We start from the raw sequence: 24722 nt of genomic DNA, 5'->3' as shown, positions 1-24722 counted from the left end.
ACCTATTAATCCCCTGCTAGAAACTAAGATGCAGCAAGAGTTGACTAAGTTAAGAGAAGGGGGGATTACCAAACCTATAAGGCATTCTTCATGGGTCTCCAAGCTGATCCCAGTAAGAAAGAAAAATGGGGACATTAGATTGTGTGTGGATTTTAGAAATTTAAATGTTGCTTCTTTAAAGGACAATTACTCTTCTCCCAATATGGAAGCTATGTTGCAAAGAGTAATAGGTTGTGATCTTTTATCCATGATGGATGGTTTTTCAGGATACAATCAAGTGTTAGTGAAGGAATCTGAACAGTTCAAAATTGCTTTCACTACTCCGTGGGGGACATATGTTTATGTAAGAATGCCATTCGGATTGAAAAATGATGGAGCTACATTCCAGAGAGCCATGGATGTAGCCTTCAAAGAATTCATTAATATCATCATGGTGGTCTATCAAAACAATCTAACTTGTTTCTCTAAAAGGGCTGATGATCATTGTGGACATTTGGAAAAGGTGTTCAATAAAGCCTTGGAATTTGGTGTGTCATTGAATCCCAAGAAATGTCATTTTGGGGTCACTCAAGGAAAACTATTGGGACACATTGTTTCCAAGGAAAGGGTAAGGATAGACCCTAAAAGAATTGAAGCAATAAACAAAGTGCCTAAACCAAATAATATTAAAGGTATTCAATCCTTTCTAGGCAAAGTGAATTTTGTTAGGAGATTCATTGCAAACTTTGCAGAGATAGTGAAGCCCATTGTCAAGTTGCTCAAGAAGGATACCGAATTTTGTTGGGATCAAGAAGCCTCTGAGGCTTTTGCTGAAATTAAAAGGGCCATTTAGGAAGCACCAGTGTTAAAATCTCCTGACTACAGTAAGCCCTTTTCTTTGTTTTCTTTTGCTTCATATCATACAGTAGCTGCAGTATTGTTGCAAAAGGATAATGAGGGATATGAACATCCCATAGCTTTCTATAGCAAGTCTTTGCAAGCAGCAGAATTAAAATATGAAACCATGGAGAAACAAGCTTATGCTTTGGTTAAAGCTGTCAAGGCTTTTAGGCCCTATCTGGTAAATGCAAATATCATTGCTTATGTCCCACATGTTGCAGTTAAGGATATCCTGTCCCAGTCTGAGGTTGCAGGGAAAAGATGCAGATGGATCAATAGAATCTAAGAATTTGACTTGGAAATAAAGATCACCAAGTTGGTGAGAGGTTCAGCTCTTACTAAGCTCATGACTAAGTCTAATCTTCTGAACGTTGAAATACATAATGTTGAAGTCAAAAGTACTTCAGTCACTAGCATTGAGAGACAACTTTGGTACTCAGAGATAGTCCAATTTTTAAGAGATGCTGAATTCTTAGAAGGAATGACACATAATCACAAAAGAACTCTGAAGCTCAAGTCACAAATATGTGCTCATTCAAGGTGATCTATTTTGGAGAAAAAGAGATGGAGAATTACTAATGTGTTTGGATGAATTCCAGGCTAAACGGGTATTGACTAAGATGCATGATGGAGTATGTGGGGGTCATTACTTTGCTAAGACAACTGTTGGTAAGATAATCAGGGTTGGATACTATTGGCCTACCTTATTCAAAGATGCTCATGCACATGTCCGAAAATGTGACCCATGTTAGAAGTTTTCATCCAAGCTGAAGTATGAAGGAGCCCTACCCCTAAATCCAGTCATAGTGGAAGCCCCTTTTGTCCAGTGGGGCATTGATTTTATTGGGGAAATTGTTGAGAGATCAGGAAGAGGTCATAGATGGATCATAGTAGCCACTGACTATTTCTCTAAATGGATAGAAGCTATTCCTACAAGAAGAGCTACAAGTAAGGTTGTCATTGATTTCCTAATGGATAATGTAATAACTAGATTTGGAATACCTGCAAAATTGGTGATGGATAATGCCATGAGTTTTAGATCTGAAGAGTTTGTAGGATTTTGTACCAGTCATAGAATAATCATGTCTTACTCTTCACCCTATCACCCTTAGGGGAATGGACAAGCAAAATCCAGCAATAAAAGCCTTTTGAACATCATCAAGAAAATCCTGGAAGAAAATAAGAGATCTTGGGATCAAAAATTGAAATTATCTTTGTGGGCAGATAGAATAACAGTCAAGAAGGCCATTGGAATGTCACCTTTTGAGTTGGTTTATGGTACACAAGTCAGATTGCCAGTGAATAATCTTCTTCCAGTTTACAAGTTCTTGCAAGATGAGGACATGGAGCTATCTGAACCAATGGAAAATAGAATGATACAAATTGTGGAGGTGGAAGAGCTCAGAACTTTGGCTCATAAGAGAAATCAAAAGATTCAATTGCAGTCCAAATACCTTTTTGATAAAAGGACATCATTAACGAAGTTTCAAATTGATGACATTGTTCTTCAGTGGAATGCAAAAGGATAGGACAAGGGAAAACATAAAAAATTTGAATCATTATGGGTTGGCCCTTTTGTGGTCTATGACTTAAATGGTAAGGATTCATATTTTGTGAACAATATGAATGATGAAGTACAAGAATTTCCAATGCATGGACAATTCCTGAAACATTATTTCTCTTGATGTCCATGCACAGTAGGTCCTTTATTTGTATATATTTTGTTTCCTTCCTACTCTGTTTCTCCAGAGTTTTTGAGTTTTTCTTGTGTTGACCTTGTGATCAACCATCCCCAATTAGAGCCGTTGTTATCACTATTTAAAAAATGGGTTTTTCTTTTCCCATAATTGGCTAAGTTTTTTGAGATTTTGAGCTAGACACACTATCAAATGCTTCAAGTCTGTGTTAGGTCTTAAGGGTTTAGGGTTTCAATTTTAAATCGTTTAATGTTTTATTAGAAAACCCTCTAGTTTCTATTCCTTCATTACTTTATCCACTTAAGTAATGGGTCTTGGGGTCGTAAGAGGTGTCCCCCCATGTCTTTTGCCTAGGCGGTTATTTGAATTAATTGTAAAAATTTAGGCCTTATGTCTTTTCTTCCTAATGTTGTCGGGCCCAGTAAGTTGCATGCAGCTCTCAGATGGATCTATGGTTTTCGTTGTTTTGTTAGGCAAAGTTGCATGTGGTTTAAGACTTGTGAAATGGCCAAAGGGAAATGCATTATAAATGGAGCATTTGGTCCAATTTAAAAGGGCTTCATCTCATTCAAGATCTAGTGGCTGACATTATTTCACAGCCGAAACTTGCAAGTGAAATACCTTTCACAAAATGGTGAAAGCATTTGGTGGGACCCTGCAGCGAAGACTTTCCAAGTGACTAAAAGGTGATCAAGTCCAATTTGATCTGACGGTTAGTGCAGCTTCGTAGGATGAAGATGCTTGATAGTTAGCTTTCGCGAAGTAGCAAAATGACGTGGCACTCCAAGCAAATGGTCCAGCTGGTCGAGAGGGTGAGTAAGATGATGGCATGTGGAAGGAGGTCACAATGGTCAGTAAGTCGGCTCTAAGGATTAAAAGGTGGGTCCCAAAGGTGATTCATGCCGTGAGATAAGAAATGACCTGGCAGATACAGATGTCAAGGATGAGGTGGAATTAGATGTGTCCTCTCAGCAAATGAAAGGTTGACATGTTAGTTTAAAAGTGACTAAATGCCAGGTGGATGGAGTTTGAGTTAGAGGGCCCACATCTGTTGAACTCAGTTAAGTTGTTAAGCATCGAGTAAGTCAAATATAATCCAACGGCCTACATGAATTCACAATGGTAAGTGCTCATGTTTTATGCCTTGCGAAATAGAGAAAAGGTTTTTGGGCCCCAAAGATAGATAAAGCATGAAGTTAAAAGGGGATTAACTCCGTTTTGATCCAAGGGCTCATGTTGTTTCGTGGAGGTGAACCAATCGAAGGATATGCTTCATGAAATAGAGAAAGGAAAAAGGGCTCATCCAGGTGTAATGCTAGATGGTGACGTGTCCATGGACACATGGTTTGAGAAGAAGTTGAGGGCCCGCCAAGGTGTAACCGACGGTTATAAGGGAAAGACATGTGGCTGACATTGAACTAAACTCGAAGAGTTTTCCAAGGCTAATGGTTGACTACCACATGGTAATCAGTAACCAATGACAAAGAAGCATAAGTAAAGCAAGCATAAAGGTCCCCCTTAAAGGATGGTCATCTTCGATTCGATCCAACGCTTCGCGTTGTTTCATGGCCTGAAGTTGAAAGCTGTTTAAGCTATGCGAAATAGCAAAAGACTGTTAGCAATCAAGATAAAGACACAGTTAATGAAAAAGTTGACGGTCCTAATAAGAGTTAAACGCTGAGCAGTTAAAGTTCCATCTAATGCCTAGCATGGCTTCACAAAGGGAAAGTGCTCGGAGGATAAAGCTCGTGAAATGGTGAAAAGAGGTAGGGCCCAGAGTGAAGGCAAAGCTGCTAAGTCAGTGTAAAGGCCGATCAAGTTTCCTTTGATTGGATGGTTGGCGTGATTTCGTTTAACAAAATTGCTCGAAGGTTATGCTCTATGAAACAGTGAAAGAGCAAAAGAGAAAAGATGTGTAGGTATGTTGTGATCTATTGGAGCGAAAAATTTAAATTCTCTCATGAATTCAATTCTGAAGGGACGATCGAAGCATGCGGTATCAATGTCGCAGTTAAGAGCCTGAGTACCATATATGATCTTCTATCGATTGAGTAAAGGTATCATTCCAAATAATTGTTGTAGAGGAGTGGTTGTAGAGCTATTTTCTTCAAATACAAAGCAAATTCATTCAGTTGCAGAGTGGATTCCTTCAAGCTGAAACAGGTTTTCTTCTACTTTTGTGTGGTAATTCCTTAGCAGTGCATGTTATTTGAGGTCTTGATTTTGTAATAGAACCAGTTGGGGTAATAGTTTAAATTGCTTGCATATTTTATGATGGCACCTAAGAGAGAATTTTTTGGGAAAGTTAATTATTAGGAAAGGGCCATTTGTGATGATTTTCTCAAACAGTTGACATTGTCAACTAATCAGGCATCAAAGGTGAAAGAATTAGTGCCAAGAGCTTCTCGTTTGAAAATAAGAGAGGGATTATATGATAAGGGCAACTGGCTAAGAGATCCACAGGTTGGGTTGTCTGGGTTGGGGTTATTCAAAGTTGGATTTGGCATGAGAAATTCTCCAGCCCCGCAGAATAGCATCTAGGAGTTAGATGTAGGGAAACTGGTAGTTCTAGGAGTATTCATGAATATGGATCTATTGACTTAAATTGCACATAATTATGATCCAATCACAAGGAGCATTAGGGATATAAATGGGAAAGCCCTCATTGAAATAAATAATGAGGAATTCAGAAGTGCTTTTGGGCTTAATGAGTTTACCAATTTTCTGGAACCCATTAACTTCAAATCATTAGCTCAAGTATACAGTGCATAGAGGAACCACCTTAGAAATGCGCCTCTTAAGGAACTTTTTGTGAAGATAGGTGGGTTGACAGTTGTAGGACCCAACACTGAAGAGCCCTTCTCATTGAATCGGTTCACCCTTAGGGCTAAGGGATTGTATTGGTCACTTTGCCAGATTTTAGGAGAGGATGCTGAGGCAAATATGCCCAATCATTACATGCTAATGATTGCTCAGATTTTGAATCCTTCTCTTGCAGTAACCTTTGATTATGCTTCTTTTATTACTGGTGATATCCATGGAGGGTTGATAGGAATAAAGAATGGGAAGGTGGATAGGCCTTTTGGATGGTATTCACTCCTCATGCATCTATTTTTGTCCAAAGGTGGTGATAATTTTGCAAGTGCAATGGACCTTATAAAAGAGAAGGATGGAGAAAAGATACTAGTGCAACTATGGAGTATAGTGCTGTCATGGGATAGAGATGATGCCAGTTTCTTAAAATTTGATAAATGTTTTACATCAAAGATTAGAATTCTCCTCTGTTTAGAAAACCCAAGAATGCCCAAGGTTCTTTTGGAATTTATTAGACCAAAAGAATTTGCAGAAAGTATAAAGATTGTTCATAATTGGGGTGATATTTACTTATACCCTGTCTCCACAATTTTTAGAGTATTTGGTTTTAGAGGCACTCCCTTCTTATTGCCCTATCAGGTCTCTCTCAAAGTGGGAATTGTAGAGGTCCTCAAACAAATTGGTAGTGTGCAAGAGGCAGAGCTAACAGGCAGGGGTAAAGGGACTATTTTCCCTATGGTTACTATAGCCCACCATTTTGTAATAAACAAGGGAGGTTGGAATTGTTTTGAGGATTTTCTTAAACCTTATCATTTGTCAACTGCAGTGTCCAAGTGTGCCGATCCTGAAGACTTCTTTAATGGAATGTTTAGAAAGAGAGCAGTGTGCAGAGGTAGACCCCATCAGTTCTAGTTTTCTGAAGACCTCATTAAAAATGAGTTTGATCTAGATGAGCAGGAGCTGAGGAAGGAAAAATGGGTGGCTTATAAAAAAGCCTTGGATCTTGTACATTAGTTTGATACCAGCTATGACCCATTGTTTAGCTTTTTCCCTTTTGAGGAGAAAATAAAATTTCTAATTCTTTGATTTGAGGATGTAATGCAGACTTTGAAAGAAAAGAGGGAGGTTGTGGTTAAAAACAACCCTGAAAAGGAAAGAATGGTTCTAAGTAGGTCTGCCCCTACTAGAGCAATCGCTCCCAGGGACTATACATTGCATAAGAAGTCTAATTATAGTGTGTTGATGCCTACAATAGGGGATCCCTCTACCTCTAAAGGAAAGAGGAAGATACAAGATGTCATTGGCATCCAAGAGAGCCCAAAGAAGCAGAGAGTAGGAAAAGAGATACAATTTGATACACCCTTGTACTCTCCATCCCAATCCCCTTTTCACATAGGAGATGACCAAGCAACAGCTGAGTAGCTGATATAGTTAGGTAGCTTGGGAGAAATAGCCTACATATATGATGAAGTGGAAGATGGAATGCCAGAAGAGCCCCTTGCTGCTGAGATGAGCAACACTACCAATGATTTTAAGGGCTAGGAGTTGGATCTTGAGATCAAACAGGCCAGTGAGGACTTCTTGGCTGACAATAACTTTGGTACATTAGGGGCATTCATGCAATTTATATGGAAGCAAAATATTGACAAATACAATGCAAGATGTGAGAAGAGAAAAGGTGAGCAGCCTCACAAAGATCCAGCTCTAGTGGAGGAGGAAATAAAGCAAGAAATGATCGATGAGTTTAAGACCATCACTCCTGAGCAAGGAAGAGATAATGTGGCACAAGTTGGAGTACTCATTCTCCCTGAGTGGGACATAGCAGATGCCTTGGTATTTGAGGCAGTGAGGAAAGAAACTAAACCCATGGAGGGAATCACTTTTAGCAAAGACAATGCTGCATTGGTCATGTGGTCCCTCAAAAGAGATGAAAATAGGAGAAATAAGGACACCCTAGGGTCAAGTTACCTTGGTGGAATGATAGTAAAAAGAGTGCAAAACATAGGGGTGGTGGTAGCTCCTAGCACTATGCTAGAGACTGCAAAATTTAGTGTTGCAATAGCATAAAGGGAAGCTAAGGAAAAAGAAGACCTCCAAGTCAAGTTGGAGACAATTTTGAAGGCTTACAATAGTGCTAAGGAAGAGGTAAGTGGTAAAGATAGCATCATTGCTAAGCTGCAAAGTGAGTTGACAGGATAGTACCATCAAGGTGAGTCTTCAACACTAATGATCTCCTCTTCTCCTGCAAGACCTCCACCTACCAGCCCCATCATTGAGTTCCCACCATCTCCAACACCTTCTAGCTCCCAAATGGTTGAGATTACTTCCCAAGAATTGGAGAATTTAAAATAGGCTTAGGCCTTGTATGCAAAGAAGTATGAAGAAAGAGTAAGGGCTACCATTTCAAGTTTTGCAGATACCATGAGTGCCCCACTATTATATAACAACATAAGCAAGATTTTGGATATGTGGAATGAGCTTAATGGAGATAAGGCCATTTTGCAAGTGTGGCTTAAGGAATTAGAGGCCAAACTATCAGCCAGAATAAAAAGAATTGTTGATTTAGATGATGCTTCCTTTTTTGTTGTAACAATTCAGGAGATAGAGAAAATCAAGTCTCATTATGGTTTTCTCAATTCAGAGGTCAACAAGATGAGAAATTCCTAGAAGAGGTTAACCAAGGCAAAGGCAAAAGTGATTAAATTTGTGTGGCCAACTAATGATGTGTACAATGAGTGGACAAGAAAATATGCCATCCAAGTTGTAGAGCAATTAGAGGGCGCTCATGAACAGTTAGAAGAGGTTGCAACCGAACAACAAGTAGAAGAAGTTGCGGAGGTCAAAAAGGACTTGTAACTGTTTTTGTAAAAGATCTTTGTAACTTCTTCTTGAGAAGAAATGATTGTAACAAATTCTCCTAGGAATGTCCGAAGCTATGTGTATCCATATTGTTATAAATGGATACTAGGACTAATAGAAAGAGGATCGCAAAGAATTGTAAGAAAATGCTGCAGAAATTTATCTGAGCTTTTCCAAATTTTAATGGAGAATATTTGAAGGTTTCTTGTAATACTTTTTTGAAGAAGAATATCAATATACAGACCATTGGTTTTTAGTAAAACTTTGTGTTGTCTTCAAATGTGTTTGCATGTGTTTACTGTTTCACTCTAAATAATCTAGGGTTATTTCATTTGAATAGAGGTTGTAAGGCAACTTTTAGTAGATGTGTTTGCTAGCTTTTATCTTTAGGAGGGAAATTAAATATGCGGGGATCACTTCTACCAATAAATTCCTTGTCAGATATTTTGAATCTTGATGAGCATAGTTTACTTTGGTAAGCATAAATTCTTATATGTGTTAGGCATATATAGGGATCTACATAAGCCGACCAATGGGATATGTATAGATATTTGACTGTGGGAGTATTGTTTGAACTTAGATGACTCTATGACCTTGGATAAAGCACTAGTATAGATCGAGGTTGTCTATTACATGTTTTGTAGGTCAAATACTGAATATGAGTACAGTTTTCATTCCTTTGTTTCAGTAAGTTTTAAGGTGATTAGATCCATTGGTTTTGTGGACTGGTTTGCTATGGATTTATTTTTTAAAGTGTGAATTTAATTCACAAAGGTATACCCGCCTGGACTCTAAGTAGGTCCGAAGTGTAGAAGGTTAAATCAAACCTTGTCATATGTTGTCCTAAGAGTTTCCTTCCCTTTAATGTCTCTTCTGCATAGAGTTATCATATTATTATAAGAATATTGAAGTGAATCAGATTTTGAAGACAACAAGTATCTTTATATAGAGTTTTAAATTCCTTTAATAAGTTGCATAGTTCTAGTAGAAGTGTGTCAAATTCCCTTGTACACTTCTATATCTGATTTTCAAAGAATTTTTGCTTTTCAAGTTCCATCTTATCCTTTAATGCCTCTTCCTTTATTTTCTCAATTGTCACTATGTTCTCAGTGATGTATCTGGACAAAATGTCAATTTGACTTAATGAATCTTTATTTTCTATATTGCAGTTAGGAGCTAGCCTCTTCAAAATTGGGATTGTGTCATCTATAGCTTTATAAGCTTGTGAACTACAATCGGTTATCCTTTTGATTGAATCTAAGAGTATTTCAGTTATATTAGTTGATTTATAGCCTGTTGATGATGAACTAACATTCTGAACTCCATCAGTGGAGGATGTAACCAAGCTTGTTGTGACCTCTGGTAGGTATGTTTGTGTTTGCATTTCCTTAAGCAATGGTTTTTGTACTTCTCCTATTGTCGGTTGTACTGTTTCTTCATGAATATGTTCATGTACCTATTCCAGAGCCTTTTTCTCTTCTTGTTTCTCTGTCTGTGTCTATTGTCCTATGTTATCATCTATCAGTTTCTCTTGTGTTTGATCATTTTGCTTAGTTACTGGTGGCTCATTAGCCATGTATATCTTACTAGTTGCGTCTTTATCTACCACAATGTAGATCTTTTGTGTATCAACATTTACTGTGTATAAGACTTCAGGATTAGGATTGACATCCTCTACATCCATACTTTTAATTGCCGGTTGATCTTCTATAGTTGTTGTTACCGATGATGTAATCAAAGGAGGTGGGGGTAAGTTGTCTTTTACTTTGAAACTAGGAAGTCCACCAACTTTTTCTTTACCCTTTTCCTTGTCCTTCTGATATACCTTTATAGGTTTGTGGCTCATGTACTCTTCCTAGTTTTCTTTTTCAACTAGGAATATATCCCATGCATTTTCTATTTCTTCAGTTACCTCATTAACTCTTTCAACCATTAAAGCAATATGCCGGTGTGCAGTAGAGAATACTGACTGGTTGGCTTTTGCAATTAAATCATCTATCTCCTTAGGTGAGTTTACTAGGTAAACAACTAGTAGCTTTTCAATTTTGATTTTCTTATCAAGCTCTATAACAGCTTGTCTTCTTGCTTCCAGTCTTTTGAATAGTTCATCTGGTACTTCATCTATCACTTCCATCAAAAATTTCTTATACATGTCCATGTGTAAAATAACACTATTTTCCACTTGTTCTTTTTCATCTGTTGTCAGAGTGTCGTACACTTTCTTTATATTCTTTAGTTTCCCTTCCTCTGTAATTTCATTTAGCAATATGTCAAGAGGGGCCATGTTTTGTTTTGTCTTCTTCTTCTTTGGTGTAGTCTTTTTAACCGAAGATCTCACTGCTTGTTGTTTTTGTCTAGTTCTCCTAGGTGAGGGTGTGGTTGCCGGTGAAGGATCTCTTTTCCTTACAACTATTTTGAAAGTTGCAGGCATGTCATTCTTCGAAGAAGTAGCTGCCGGTGATAGGTGAGTTTTGGGCTATAGAGTTCCTAACTCATCCTCAATGATACCGGTTTGTTTCAATACATCTTCTTTAATAGCCTCTACCTGTCTAGAACCTCTTCTCACAATTGCTTCAACCTTTTTCACTCTCTTCTTAGATTTTAATTGACTTTCTATGGTATTAGCACTACCAAATACTTCTTCCTTTGGTTCATTTGGTGCTTCCAAAAGTGCTTTAGCATAGGTTTCAATTATATGATCATCAGTCTCATAACCCATCTCTGTTACCCAGATTGTTCTTGGGATGACTACTTCCATCCAGATCTCATCCTTTTTTATTACAAAACATAGTATTTGTTAGCATTGTTCTTAGGAAGGTGTATTGCTGCTTTTGCTTCCCCTTTTGGAATCCAAAACAACCATGTGGCTGAAGCAATGGCCATGCTTAAGAGCCTCCAGTTAGCCCAGGAATTCAAATTTAAAAAAATCTGGCTTGAAGGGGATTCCTTAAATATAATACAAGCCCTCAAAGGGATTAGTTCAATCTCCTAGAATATTGCTAATATTATTAAAAATGCTAAGACTGTCCTTAATAACTATGTTAGCATTATTTTAACCCACACTTTTAGAGAGGGTAAAACAAGGTAGCGGATATCCTTGCTAATGAAGGGGTTAATTTGGAAAAGGGGATCAAATATATAGGGGAAGATCACATTAAGTGGGAGATTAAGGAACAATTATTTTTTGATTGCCTTAATGGAGCAAGTAAATATTATGATTTAATTTTAGGGAACAAGTACCAATGACAAAGTATGGAGGTGGATGAACTGCTAGTCAATGAGTGCTTCTAGGCATCATTACCAAGAACACATGTGTGCGAGAGGTAATTGTAATAATAGCCAGGTTCGTATGAACATGAAAGACAATTTCAAAATTGTGAAAGTATCTTTTCAAGGAGAAACCAGAAACACAGAGTTTTACTTATGGGCTGAGAGTTGTAACAGAGGTGATTGTGACCTGAAAAGCAGAATGGGAGGTAGCCTTAATAGGAATGAACCATCCAGGTGTGAGCACTGGAAGAGCGAAAGGAAGGTGTGGAGAAGGCTCCACCTACATGGGTTCATTAATTACATGGAGAAGCTCCATGGTAGTAGAAGCTCTATTTCTCAGGGGTTCGCAAAAAGCTGGAGCAATAACAGGGCTACCCTATTTGGGGAAATCTGGCACATTGATGAAAGCCTGATCTCGGAGGTAACGGGGCTCAATATGGAGGGGACCAAATTTTATAGGGATAGAAAGTATGCCGCTGAGGCCTTCAAAAACTTCCCTAAGATGGAGGACAAGAAGAGCAACCTGGAGAAGAAGGATAATATCTCTTACTTCACCCCCCAACAGGTAAAACCTTTTTGGCAAAAAATTCCTAGGGCATTAATGGAATATTTAACTGTGGATGGTAGGTTTACAAAAATTTACAATTATCACTTTTCCATCCTGAACCACTTCCGCCATGGGGTAAAAATTTATTTGCCCTTCTATCTTGCTTCTTCTCTGAACGAGAGTTTGGTCGACCACATTAAAAAACCCAGATCCTACCCTCTTGCACACCAGGGTCTCATCCTGCTGATTTATGAATATATGAAGAATAAGACTAGGGCAACAAAGGATGACCCTCTAATTCTCAATGCTTATACTTCTGAGAAAAGCATAGACTCTAGTTCGATTGAGGAGACCAAAACCCCTTCCCATAAAAAAAGGAAGATTAATGTGCAGGAAGAAACGGATGTGCTTTGTGAGGAAGAAGAAGGAAAAAATAATGAAGAAATTTCTGAAAAGGAGATCAATAGGGAGGAGGAGTATGGGGAAGGAGAGGAAGGGGGCAATTATGATAATTGTCAACATAATATTGTCAGCTCAAAAATTGAGAGAGAGGCTCTGAAGCCTAAGGGTGAAAACCCTAATGAGGAGGAGACAGAACAAAGTAAGGATTCTGCGGAAACCATACAGAATACCGCTCACAATTGCACCCTTGAATTCTTCAGCTTTTAGAAGTGGGTGGTGGAAAACATTACCAGCATGTAGGGTAAATAGAGGGAATTGGAAGTTAAGATCAACAAGTTGATCAACATGTCTGATTCTAGGAAGCTGCATGAGGAGATGGAGAATAGTGAAGCGGAGGAAGAAATGGAAATGGAAGACTAGCAGGAGAAAGACTTGATAAAAGGTGACCTAAAACACCTGGAGGACGTCATCAAAATTTTGAAGGAACAGGTGGAGGAGGATAAGGACAATGTCAATGCCCGAATGGCTAGAAATGAGAAAGCCCTAAAAAGCCTTATGGATCATAGCCTCCAAGTTCTAAAAGTCTCCTCCCAGAACATGAATGCACTGGTGAACCACCTGGAAAAGAAAAACCAGGAGAAGGACCTCATGGTTATTGAAGATGCTCCTACTTCTAGCCTAAAACACTAGACCTCTAGGTGCAGAACTAGGCAGACTACAACGGAGAAGGAAATGAAGATGAAAGATAGCCAGACTACTCAGGAGAATACTGATTTGAGGGAAGCGGCAAAAGCTATGATACTTTTGGTACAGGATGCAGAAGAAACCATGAAGAATTTCTAATTGTTGTCTTTTGCTGGGCTTGAGGCCAATTTCTTGCTGGCCTTTTGTTGTCCTTTCCTTTGTTGCTGGTCTTTTTGCTGGTGTTTTGCTGCTATTATTTTTTGTTGCTATATTGAATATCTTTCTTATGTATTTGGGTTTCAGGGCCCTTAAAACCTATTTTTAATTAATCAAAAACAATCTTCTGTGATAATTTGATTCTCTTCTTCATTTTGGCCTTAAGTACTTGAAAGTAGTCATGAATGTTCTTTTCCTTGTCTTCACCCATGTTATTCAATAGTTTTGTTAACTGTTTTCCTACCAGTATATCAAATCCAAGTTCTTTATAGCCTATACCAGGAACCTATTTAGTTATGTGTAGCATTAAGCATACAAGCAGATTACCAAACCTAAAAGTTCCTTTCTTATCTTTCTTTATCTTGCCTAAGTTGACATTAAGTCATCTTTTAACCATTCACATATGTCAATTTTCACATTATCTGTAATCATGTCATAAGCACTCTTAATGCATAAACTTGAAACTAAGTTGAGTCTATTTGCATGAGTAGCTTTATACCCTAAAATCATGCTAACAAATCTCACATTTGTATCTATTACATCATTTACCCTCAAGGACCTTCTATCTGATGTTACACTAGTTAGTTTAGTTACTAGGTCATTTGAGACCTTCTTAGTCTTGTCTGGTCTTTTACCGGTGGACAGTAACCCTGTGACAGCTTTCACAACTTCCTTGGTAATTTTGTGAATTGCAACTAACCAAAAAAATTCACCGTGTACCCTGATTAAGACTATCCTAATCACATCTTTGGGAAATTCAAGAATGCAAAGGATTTCAGTAAATCCTTGGGTTTCAATGATTTTATGTTCCGATTTTACATTTCCGGAATTATCACATATGACAGATTTATACATTGTTTTGATCTCTTCATCTCCTAATTCCTCTATGTTGCAATGAATGTAAATTCAGGGGTCTTCAGCATAAACAACTCCTTTTGGAATTTGAGAAAAAGCACCTACAGTGTCATCTTTCTTTTCTACCTCAGGAAATAGTTGAAATACGGGCCTAGGGCATTTTATAACCTTAACTATAGTAGGGTTTGCTATGTATTCAAGTGCAGAGGTGGATGCCATGATGATAAATACCTTTTTTCTACCTTAGGGTGAATTGATCGCTTGAAGTGTTCTTGCCTCTTTACTCGAAATCCCTTAGTGCTCTTCAAATGTTTGAAATCTTGGTGAAGTGAAATGGAGCCAAAACCACAAATTTATAATGTTTATTTGTCATCTACCACATTTAATGTATGCCAGTTAAGTAGTCACTTAACATTGTCTGCCGGTGTAGAAGTAATTTCCAACTTCTCATCTCTAACCGAGAGAATAATAGCACAAGTGTCATTAGATTGCCAAACCCTCAAAGATAATTTCTTCAATTTGATGGAGAACTTCTTGCCGGTGGAGCACTACTCTATTTTTCTAGTGGAGTAATACTCTGTCCTTCCAGTGAAGTATTGATTGGTTCTACTAGTGGAGTAGTATTCCCAACATTTAGATTAGATTTTCTAATCCATTGTTTTGAGAATTCTTGCTTAACCTCTTCAAATTTTTCTTTACCTTTGAAGCTAGAACTTTTGTTGCCTATGGGTGATCCTTTGCTTCTATGAAATTTTGTAATATGTCCAATTTTGTTACATGCATAACAAGTCACATTATTCTTCTGAATAGCTAAGCCATAACCTATGCTGGTTTGTGTTCTACATTGATTAGATAGGTGTCCAAATCTTCCACAAACATAACATCTCACATTCATTCTGTAATTTTCATAGTTGTGACCAACTTTGTTGTATTTTGAACATTGACCAGTGGGTGTGTTGATATTCTAATAGTTTCTAGATCTACATTCATTTGCTCTATGACCATACTTATTACAGTTAAAGCATTTTTGATTGAATTTATAAGCATTAGGTTGCCTTATCAGTTTGCCATGATCCTGTGTGTTTGTAGTACCGGAGCTTTCACCAACTTCAAAGCCAATTCTGGAAGTGTCACCTTTAGGTTTTTTATTCTTTAGCAAGTTACCAAGTTCCTCTGAGCTTTTCTTGAATTTTTCTTTATGTTGATTTGCAGTATCTAGTTCTCTTTCTAATATTTCTTTCTGCCTCATCAGTTCATTGGATTCATTCTGAGCGTGCATTAGATCTGTCTTTAACAAATCATTTTCATAGCTGAGTCTTGTGTTTTCATTTGCAACATCACTTAGTCTTCTGGTCAAATATTCTTCATTCTTCTTTCTATCTTCAATTTCTTTACAAAATCTCATAGTCATATCCTGCATCTCATTTTTTGTTGTCATGTTCTCTTGTTTTAGCTTGTTTATCATATCATTAAGAGATTCCTTTTCATCATTCTCATTTTGCATCATTTCACAAAGTTCTCTTCTCTTGTTTCTTGAAGTGCCTGAATGATATCCTGAGCTGCTTTTAGATCATCTTCTAATTTGATATTTTTCATTTTCTCTGCATCATAGTCTGAAAGAGCTGCTTCTAGTTGCTTCATCAGATTTTCCATCTTCACCGATGTCAAGATCTTCCTCAAGTTGTTAGGCTTTTGAAAATAGATGACCGAGCTCTTATACCAATTGTTAGGATTCCCATAGATACTGAGAGGGGGGTGAATCAATATCTAACCGGTATATAGAATTTCTTAACTTAAAACATGTAGAGCATATTATAATAGTGTACTGGTATGCAAGAAACAATGTAATAAACATAATTAACAACAACCACATGAAAAACACACCATAACACAATGATTTAATGAGGAAACCCGGTGTGGAAAAAACCTCAGTGGGATTTGTGACCCACAATATTCACTTACTGGCCAATAAGAGAATATTACTTACAAGAGGGGCCTGTACATGCAGGAAGGCCAACTGCCTAGAGCTCATTGCTCAATGGGAAGTCTCACTGACTTACAATGATGGATTATATAAATCCAGTATCTTGTACTGCTTCAAAATAGCATCTATAATGCCAGATCCAGTACCGGCTTCTGCTCTGCTTCTTACACAAACTCTTAACCTATATTTCACATAATAGGTCTGCCTAATATCTCTTCCTTTTCTTACTTTCTCCTTCCTTACAAAATGTCTACAATGAACTCTCTTATATATAAGAGTCATTTTACAATTTGTCAAGTTAGCTTACAAAGTTTTTACAATAATAAACAAAATATAATATATCAAAAATCATGTCGGCCTCTATGACGGTATGCTTCCTTTCTCTGTGCCAGTGCCGGTGGTCTGAGTGTTGGTGTAATACCTTGTCGGTGCCATAGGATTGTAAGGTTTCCATCAGTGACAAAACCTTCAATCAACTACAATGTCTCATTGGAGTGTGCATATGCCAACACACCATTCAAAAATGCACATTTGACATCCATTTGATAAACCTTATAGTTCTTATAAGCTGCATAGGCAAGAAATAGTCTAACAACTTTAATTCTAGCTATAGGTGTAAATGTCTCACCATAATCAATTCCTTCTATTTGAGAATATCCTTTACAAACCAATCTAGCTTTGTTTCTTGTAACTTGACCATCCTCATTTAGTTTATTTCTAAAAACCCATTTAGTTCCAATAACATTCTTATTTTTAGGCTGAGAAACTAAAGACCAAGTTTCATTCTTCTCTATCTTATCTAATTCATCTTCCATAGCCTTTAACCAATGTTTATCCTTACAAGCTTCAATAATAGTTGCCGGTTCAACTTGAGAAATAAGACATACCTCTTCATTTGCCAGTTTTCTTCTTGTCATAACTCCCTTATTTCTATCTCCAATAATTTGATCTTCAGAATGATTTAATCTTACATACCTTGATGTCTTTTGAACTTCAGGTTCACTACTCTCATCATCAGTCACAGTTGAATGTTCTGATTATGCTGGTGTAACCATCTCAGCTTCTTGTACTGGTTGAGGCATTGACGGTTTACTTTTGATCATTTTCACTGTCGATTCCCTGTCATATGATATACAATGATTTATGTACTTTTCATCAACTTTCACATTAGGACTCTCAACAATTTTCTACAATCTTTTGTTATAACATTTGTATGCTTTGCTTTGAATCAAATAACCAAGAAATATCCCTTCATCACATCTAGGATCAAACTTTCCAATTGAATCATCTCTTTTGATATAGCATTTACTACCAAAAATTCTAAAATACTTAATAGTAGGTGTATGTCCAAACTATAGTTCATAAGGGGTCTTACCGGTTTCACTTTTGATGTGAACTTTTTTGAATGTGTATACTATCATACTCATTGCTTCTCTCCAGTAGATATGAGGAAATTTGGATTCCATCATCATAGATCTAGTTGCATCCAAAATGGTTCTGTTCTTTCTTTCAACTACTCCATTTTGCTGAGGAGTCCTAGGTGCAGATAGTTGTCTCCTGATTCCATTTGTCTCACAATAAATATTAAATTCATGAGAAGTGAACTCACCACTATGATATGATCTTAGACATTTGATTTTCAACCTAGTTTTTGTTTCAACCTTTGCTTTAAAGATCTCGAATTTCTCAAAAGCTTCAAACTTCTCCCTCGAAAAAATCACCCACATCATTCTAGAATAGTCATCAATAATCAGCATGAAATACCTATCACCTTGAAAGCTTAAGTTCCTTGTTGGACCACATAAGTTAGTGTGAATCAAATCAAGTACATCATTATATTTATCATGCATTCTCTTAAAAGAACTTTTGACTTTCTTACCCAGTTGACATTCCTTACATACCGGATTATGAGGCTTTATAATCTTAGGTATATCTCTAACTACCTTAGTTGAACCGATCTTAACAATGCAATCAAAATTAACGTGACACAACCTCTTATGCCATAGCCAACTCTCATCAATATGAGCAATCAAACATGTCTTATTACTAGAGTTCAAGTGAAAGATATTGCTTACTATCTGAATATCGGTTGCAATTTCCAAACCAGTCTTGTAAATGATTTTGCATTTTCTCTTTAAACTAAAGTTGAAAACCCTTATCAACTAATTGACCAACACTTAAAAGATTATGCCTTAAACCTTCTACATAACAAACATTATCAGTGTTATGCTTGTCATCCAAATAAATACTACCTCTACCTTTGATCATTCATGCCTTGTCATCTCCAAATCTGACTTGACCACTATTGTATTCTTGTAGGGACAAAAATTTTCTTTTATCTCTAGTCATATGATGTGAACATCCACTATCAATTACCCATTCATCCTTATCTTTAACTTTTGCTGCCAGGGCCTTCTCTTCATTTTTGATATCTGGTTACGGTTCATCTTCCTTCAAAGCATAGAACACCAATTCTTTTCCATTTCCAGATCCACTAGCAGAGTCTTCTATCGATTCATCTCTGATTCATCAGTTTCTCCTTCCTCATATGCTATGTAGCATTGTTTACTTTTCTTGAATATATATCTGATTGGGTTAGGCTTAAAAGTTTTTGTCACTCTTTCCTCAAACCTTGTATTCCTTTCAGGACATCTAGATGAAAAATCAACAATCTTATTACATGTAAAACATTTAAAAGGTACTTTTCCTGATGAATACTAAGAGGGGGGAGTGAATTAGTATGCCAAAAATTACTATAAGCAAACTCTTAAACAAGATAGTAGATAATCGGTGAATCAGATTCACTAATAAATTGGTTAAGATAAATACAAACCAAATAGAAAACAAAGCATTCACCCACAAAAGTACAATCATCATAACACAAGATATTTGAGGTGAAAATCCAAATGGGAAAAACCATGGTGAGCAGAAACTCACAAGTAACTATTTGCAGAATAGTAACCAGACCGGTTAAGGTCATACAATGTTCTTCACCAGAAGAGATCCTGCTAGGAATCTAGATCTTTGTTAGGAGATAAGTCTTGTTAAAGACTACCCGTTAGAGGACTTTAAGATCCACAGTTGTGAACCACCTTGTTAGAGGATTTATAAAGGCTTTACTAAGCCTACTCGGTTAAGGGCTTCATACTTGTCGAAGTTGTGAGTAATCAACAAGTGAATGATCTAGATAATAGCATAGTATGCTTAATTAGATCCTTGAAAGCTCTTTGTTAATGCATTTCAACATTACTCCAGTTTTCTATATCTATACACTCTCTTTCTTCACATAGACCTTACCTTCTCTTCACTGATCACACATAATAACCTTTTCTTCTCTATCTCATATACAAAACCTAGACATGATGTCCTTATAACAGAATCTGATTTCATGTCAGTCCAATAAGATTAGACTACAAGTTCCTAGGTATAGTGCATCTAGACACATTTGGTAACATGACACAAAAACACCACCAAAGTGTTGGTGGATGATAAATCATCACACATTAAAATAATACTAGTTGGTAACTCATCACAGATATATATATATATATATATATATATATATATATATATATATATATATATATATATATATATATATATATATATATATATATATATATATCAGTTAATACAATATACTGATTACCAGTTATCAAAAATGAAGACTAGAATATCATAGTGTTCTGATAAAAAACAAATGACTACCACTCAGGTCCTTCATTCCACTTGAGATCCTCATATTACTTGAGGTCTTCATTCAATCTGTGACTGGTAAACCATCTTCTGCAAAATGCCGATAGTCTAAAGACTACACATTTAATGACATACAATATCGGTTGGAACAACTACCGGTTGAGCATAACTCATATATCAAGTAAGTGTGTGTCCATCAATGACAATCAAAAACATCATCAAAAATACCTACAATCTCCCCCTTTGGAATTGATGGCAACACTTAGGAAAATTTTGACATCAAAGTGTTTTACAAAAAAAAATGATGCCAAAATCAACATTACTCCCCCTAAGCATATATACTCCTTTGCAAAAATTACAAGTAAGTGCATCAAATGGTAACATTCACCAAAATTTTAATGTACACTACTCCCCCTTTGCCAACAATGACAAATTTATGCAAAGTAATGTTGGCATCTTTGATGATTATGTTGTGATTGTCATTGATGGACACACACTTGCATTGAGATCACTTTTGTATGAATAAGTTAAAGCTCAACCGGTACTTGTTCCAACTGGTATGATGCATTATAGTCCTTAGACTATTGATGTTTTGCAGAAAGTGTTTACCGATCTGAAGTGGTATGTTGACCCCAAGCAGTTTGAGGATCTCAAGTGGTACAAAGGATCAAAGTGGTAGAACACATATTTCTGAGTCTTCATTCTTGTCAAACTGACAACTGGTATTTTGCATGAACCGGTAATACTCTGTGATGAGTTACCATCCACCGATTGTTTTACAGTGCCAACACTTCAATGGCACTTTTTGTGTCATGTTACAGAATATGTCTAGATGCATTAAACCTAGGAAATTGTATTGTAATCCTATTGGACTGACATGAAATTAGATTCCTTTAAAAGGACATCATGTCTAGGGTTTTAGGTTGTTGCTAGGGTTTAAGGTGGTTGATGAGTTATAAAGAGTGTGAATGTGTAGAAGACTGAAGTAATGCTAGAATGCATTAGGAATGAGCTATCAAGGATCTAACCAAGCAATCTGTTCTGTTAGCTAGATCACTCACTTGTTGATTACTCACATCTTCGACAAGTCTGAAACCCTTAACCGGGTAGGCCCAAAAGCCTATTGTAAATCCTCTAACAAGGTGGTTCATATCTGTGGATCTAAAATCCTCTAGCAAGGTAGTCTTTAACCGGACTTATCTCCTAACAGAGATTGAGATTCCTAATAGGATCTATTCTGGTAAAGAACATTGTATGACCTTAACCGGTCTGGTTCCTATTCTGCAAATAGTTACTTGTGAGTTCCATCTCACCATGGTTTTTCCCATTTGGGTTTCCACATCAAAATCTCTTGTGTTATGGTGTTTGTGCTTCTATAGGTGAATGCATTATTTTCTATTTGTCTTGCATGTGTGCTAACCGGTTTGTCTGCTAAACTATTTTACCGGTTTACTGTTAGTCTAGCAAAGTGTTTAAGTACAGAGATTTTTGGCATACTAATTCACCTCCCCCTCTTAGTATTCATCAATTGGTATCAAATCCTACCTTTCTATAAGTTTAACCACTTGGAAAGAGATATGGGGGAATACACATTGAGGGAACTTACTCGTCGGCTCACTCAGTCTGAGAAAGCTTATGATGATCTTATGGTCAAATATAAGGCATCTCAAGCAAAAAGGAGAGAACATGCTGAAAAGCTGATGGAGCTATCTGAAAATAGTTCCTCTGATGAAGCAGACATGGAAGCCCTAATTCAAGAAGTAGAAAAGCTGAATGAATCCAATTCCAACCTAAGAAAAGAACTGGAAGGACTGACTATTCAAATGTGTCAAGAGCTTGAGAACAGGAGGAAAGCTGAAGATCTGGTCAAAGACAAAGATCATGAAAACTCCAAGCTGAAGCAAGAGATCAGTGCCCTAACTACTCAACTCCATGTGAGTAAAGTGGAAAAGGAAGACGTGCAAGGAGATCTAAACATTGACATCTCTGAGAATGAAAACTTGATGAAAACAAATGCTGCTATTTCCAAAGAACTCTCTGAGTCAAAGGAAATACTTGCTAAGTTCAACAAGAGTACTGTTAAGCTAGAGCAAAAGCTTGAATTTGCCAAACCTATCAAGAATACTGATGAACTTGGTTATTCCGGTCATGAGGAAGGTGAGACCTTTGGTACAAATGTTGGAGCATCAAAGAAACAACCAGCATCAAAGGATAAAGGTAAGCAAAAGTTTAAACATGTTTGCTTTAACTGTCTTAAAGAAGGACATACTGCCAATGTGTGTAGGAGTAAGGCTTACAACAATTTTCCTTATTTTCTAAATGATAAGCCTAGATCCTATAGATTCGATGCTAACTATTATGCATGCAACAAGTTTGGGCATAGAGCATCTGAATGTAGGTCTGTTATGAACAAAACTGGAAGATACCCTCAGAGGACTCAAGGAGTTGGTCTTGAACCTTTTGTGAACCGGAATCACAACCGGTTTAATGCCTTCAATCATCAATCAAGAAGTGGTGGCTATCAAGCGGCAACTAGATGGAGAGAAAAATATTTGATCTGTCATGATCATGGTCACACTGCTGCAACATGCAGGAGGAAGAATGGTAACATGAATAATGGACCTTGGAGAGCACCTGGAATGGTCTGCTATCATTGCAACAAACCAGGTCAAATTGTCAAATTTTGAAGATCAAGAAAGAACATATCAGATGACATATCAGTCACTCTAGAAGGAAAGATTGACATAGACACTATTGAAGAGGATATGAACAAAACCTGGAAGAAGAAACCACCAGTGTTGCAAGAAGAACCGATTTCTACACCTAGTGTGGAAATATCAGAACCAGCAAACTAAGCATCAGAAAAGCTTAGGGGGAGCAAACGGTGAAACACTATGAACCCCCAGTTTACACTGGTAAAAGATCTTAATTGGTATGTGATAGCTATCATTTGGCAGAAGACCAGAAATAGTAACAGGCAAATTAGGATTTACGCCCTAATGGTGGAGCATTTATTATGGTAGGTGAGGAATATGTTTAAAAGGAATTTTCAAATCATTTCTCACTATCATTTTTCAAGCGAAGAAGTTTTTCAAATGCAGAGTGAAGAAAAAGTGATTTGTGTTGCGATTGAAAGAAATCTCGAAACCCTGAAGAAGATTCAGAAGAAAACTTCAAATGGTCAAAAGAAGAACTCAAAGCAGTGATTCAGCAACCGACGAAGTGGAAGTCGAAGTGGAATTTGCAAGCCCTAAATTCTTGATTTTTGAAAGGTACTTCTCAAGTTTTCTGTTTTGTCATGGCTTTCACATCTCATGATAGTTCTAGTGCAACTATCGATTCTATGGATTACATACAAAGAAAATTGAAATATAATGCCTTGTCTCAAGTACCGGCTGGGGTTATAGTAGAAGAAGGGATTTCAGATTACATAGACTACAAGATCAAAGACCTAGGGTCTCTTGTGATCCATTCTCAGCTAGGTCTATTCTATGGGAAGGATAAAAAGATCAAACTGGAGTATAGCATCTTGGAGAAGAAAAAGCTTCACAATGCAGTTTACTTCCTAGAGGATTTCACAGATGACCACATTCGGATCATTCTGAGTAGAGTTCATGGTGACAAGATGTATCTAGAAAGAACACATGATATCACACCACAAGCTATTCAGGCCATCACCAGTTTCTGCAATATAGGGGAAGTGCCAGCCCTAAGGAAGGTCAGCAAGACTGAAATGTCCAAGCTCACCGGTTCAATGAGTGACTCACGTGGCATGACCATCAATTCAATCAAGGATGATCTAGTCAAATATGCCTGCATGGTGATAGGCTACTAGACATTCTCTACCAGTAGAATTAACTTTGTATCTGCTACAGTGGTAAATGTCGCTTACCGGATGATTAAAGAAGATGCATCATTTGACCTATGCACCTGTATGAAAAGACAACTTATGTTGAATCTTAAGTCAATCAAATAGGCTAATGCACTAAGATTCAAGTTTGGTCAACTACTGGTAGGGTTATTCTTCTACTTCCAAGGTTATTTCCCAGGAGTTGGAGATATTCAGTGGTTTGCTGACCAACTGGTTACCAAGCAGATCAAAGAGATCCTACAAGCAATTGGAACTGATTACCTTGATGTTCTGAACAAGTACTTTGATGAGTTCAGAAGCAAGATGAGCCTAAGGATGAGGATATCTAGTGACATTGTCAAGAAATATGAAGAGGACATCTGCTTTATCATCAAAGTGGATGAATGCATAATGGAGGCTGTTGAGCCTAGACAAGAAGAAGTAGAGCCTATGGGCTATGAGGTGATGTATGATATGCTGGATGGGTATGCTTCTACCCTAATCACCTCACCCCTTGATCTCAAGGAAAAGAGAACCGACACCTATCTGGAAAGGGTTGCACCGATTGTAGAACCTCCTAAAATGAAAGGAAAGGCAGTGCCTTCAACATCAGCACCGGTTACTACAGCCAGTCCCAAAGTGACCAAGCGATCACCTGCAAAGAAGAAACTAGAAGCGGCACCTGCCAAAGTCTTCAAGAGGAAGAGGAAGACAAGGAATAACTCACCGGACTCAGAAGAAACTATCTCTAAGGAAAAACCCAAGAAGACAAGACAAGCAAAGAAAAAGACAAAGAATGAGCCGACATCATCGACAATGGTAAATATTGACATTTCTTCCTACAAACCTTTGACACATTGTCAAAGAACTATCAAAAATATTAGGAAAAAAGTACTGAATGATTTGATTGATTGTTTTGATGATGAAAAGGAAGCAGTCGAACAACAAATCATTAAGTATTTATGTGTT

The sequence above is a fragment of the Cryptomeria japonica genome, chromosome 10 (assembly GCF_030272615.1).
Source record: "Cryptomeria japonica chromosome 10, Sugi_1.0, whole genome shotgun sequence".
Classification (NCBI taxonomy): Eukaryota; Viridiplantae; Streptophyta; class Pinopsida; order Cupressales; family Cupressaceae; genus Cryptomeria; species Cryptomeria japonica.
The sequence above is the reverse complement of the archived record's forward strand: the minus strand, read 5'-3'. Positions refer to the sequence as shown.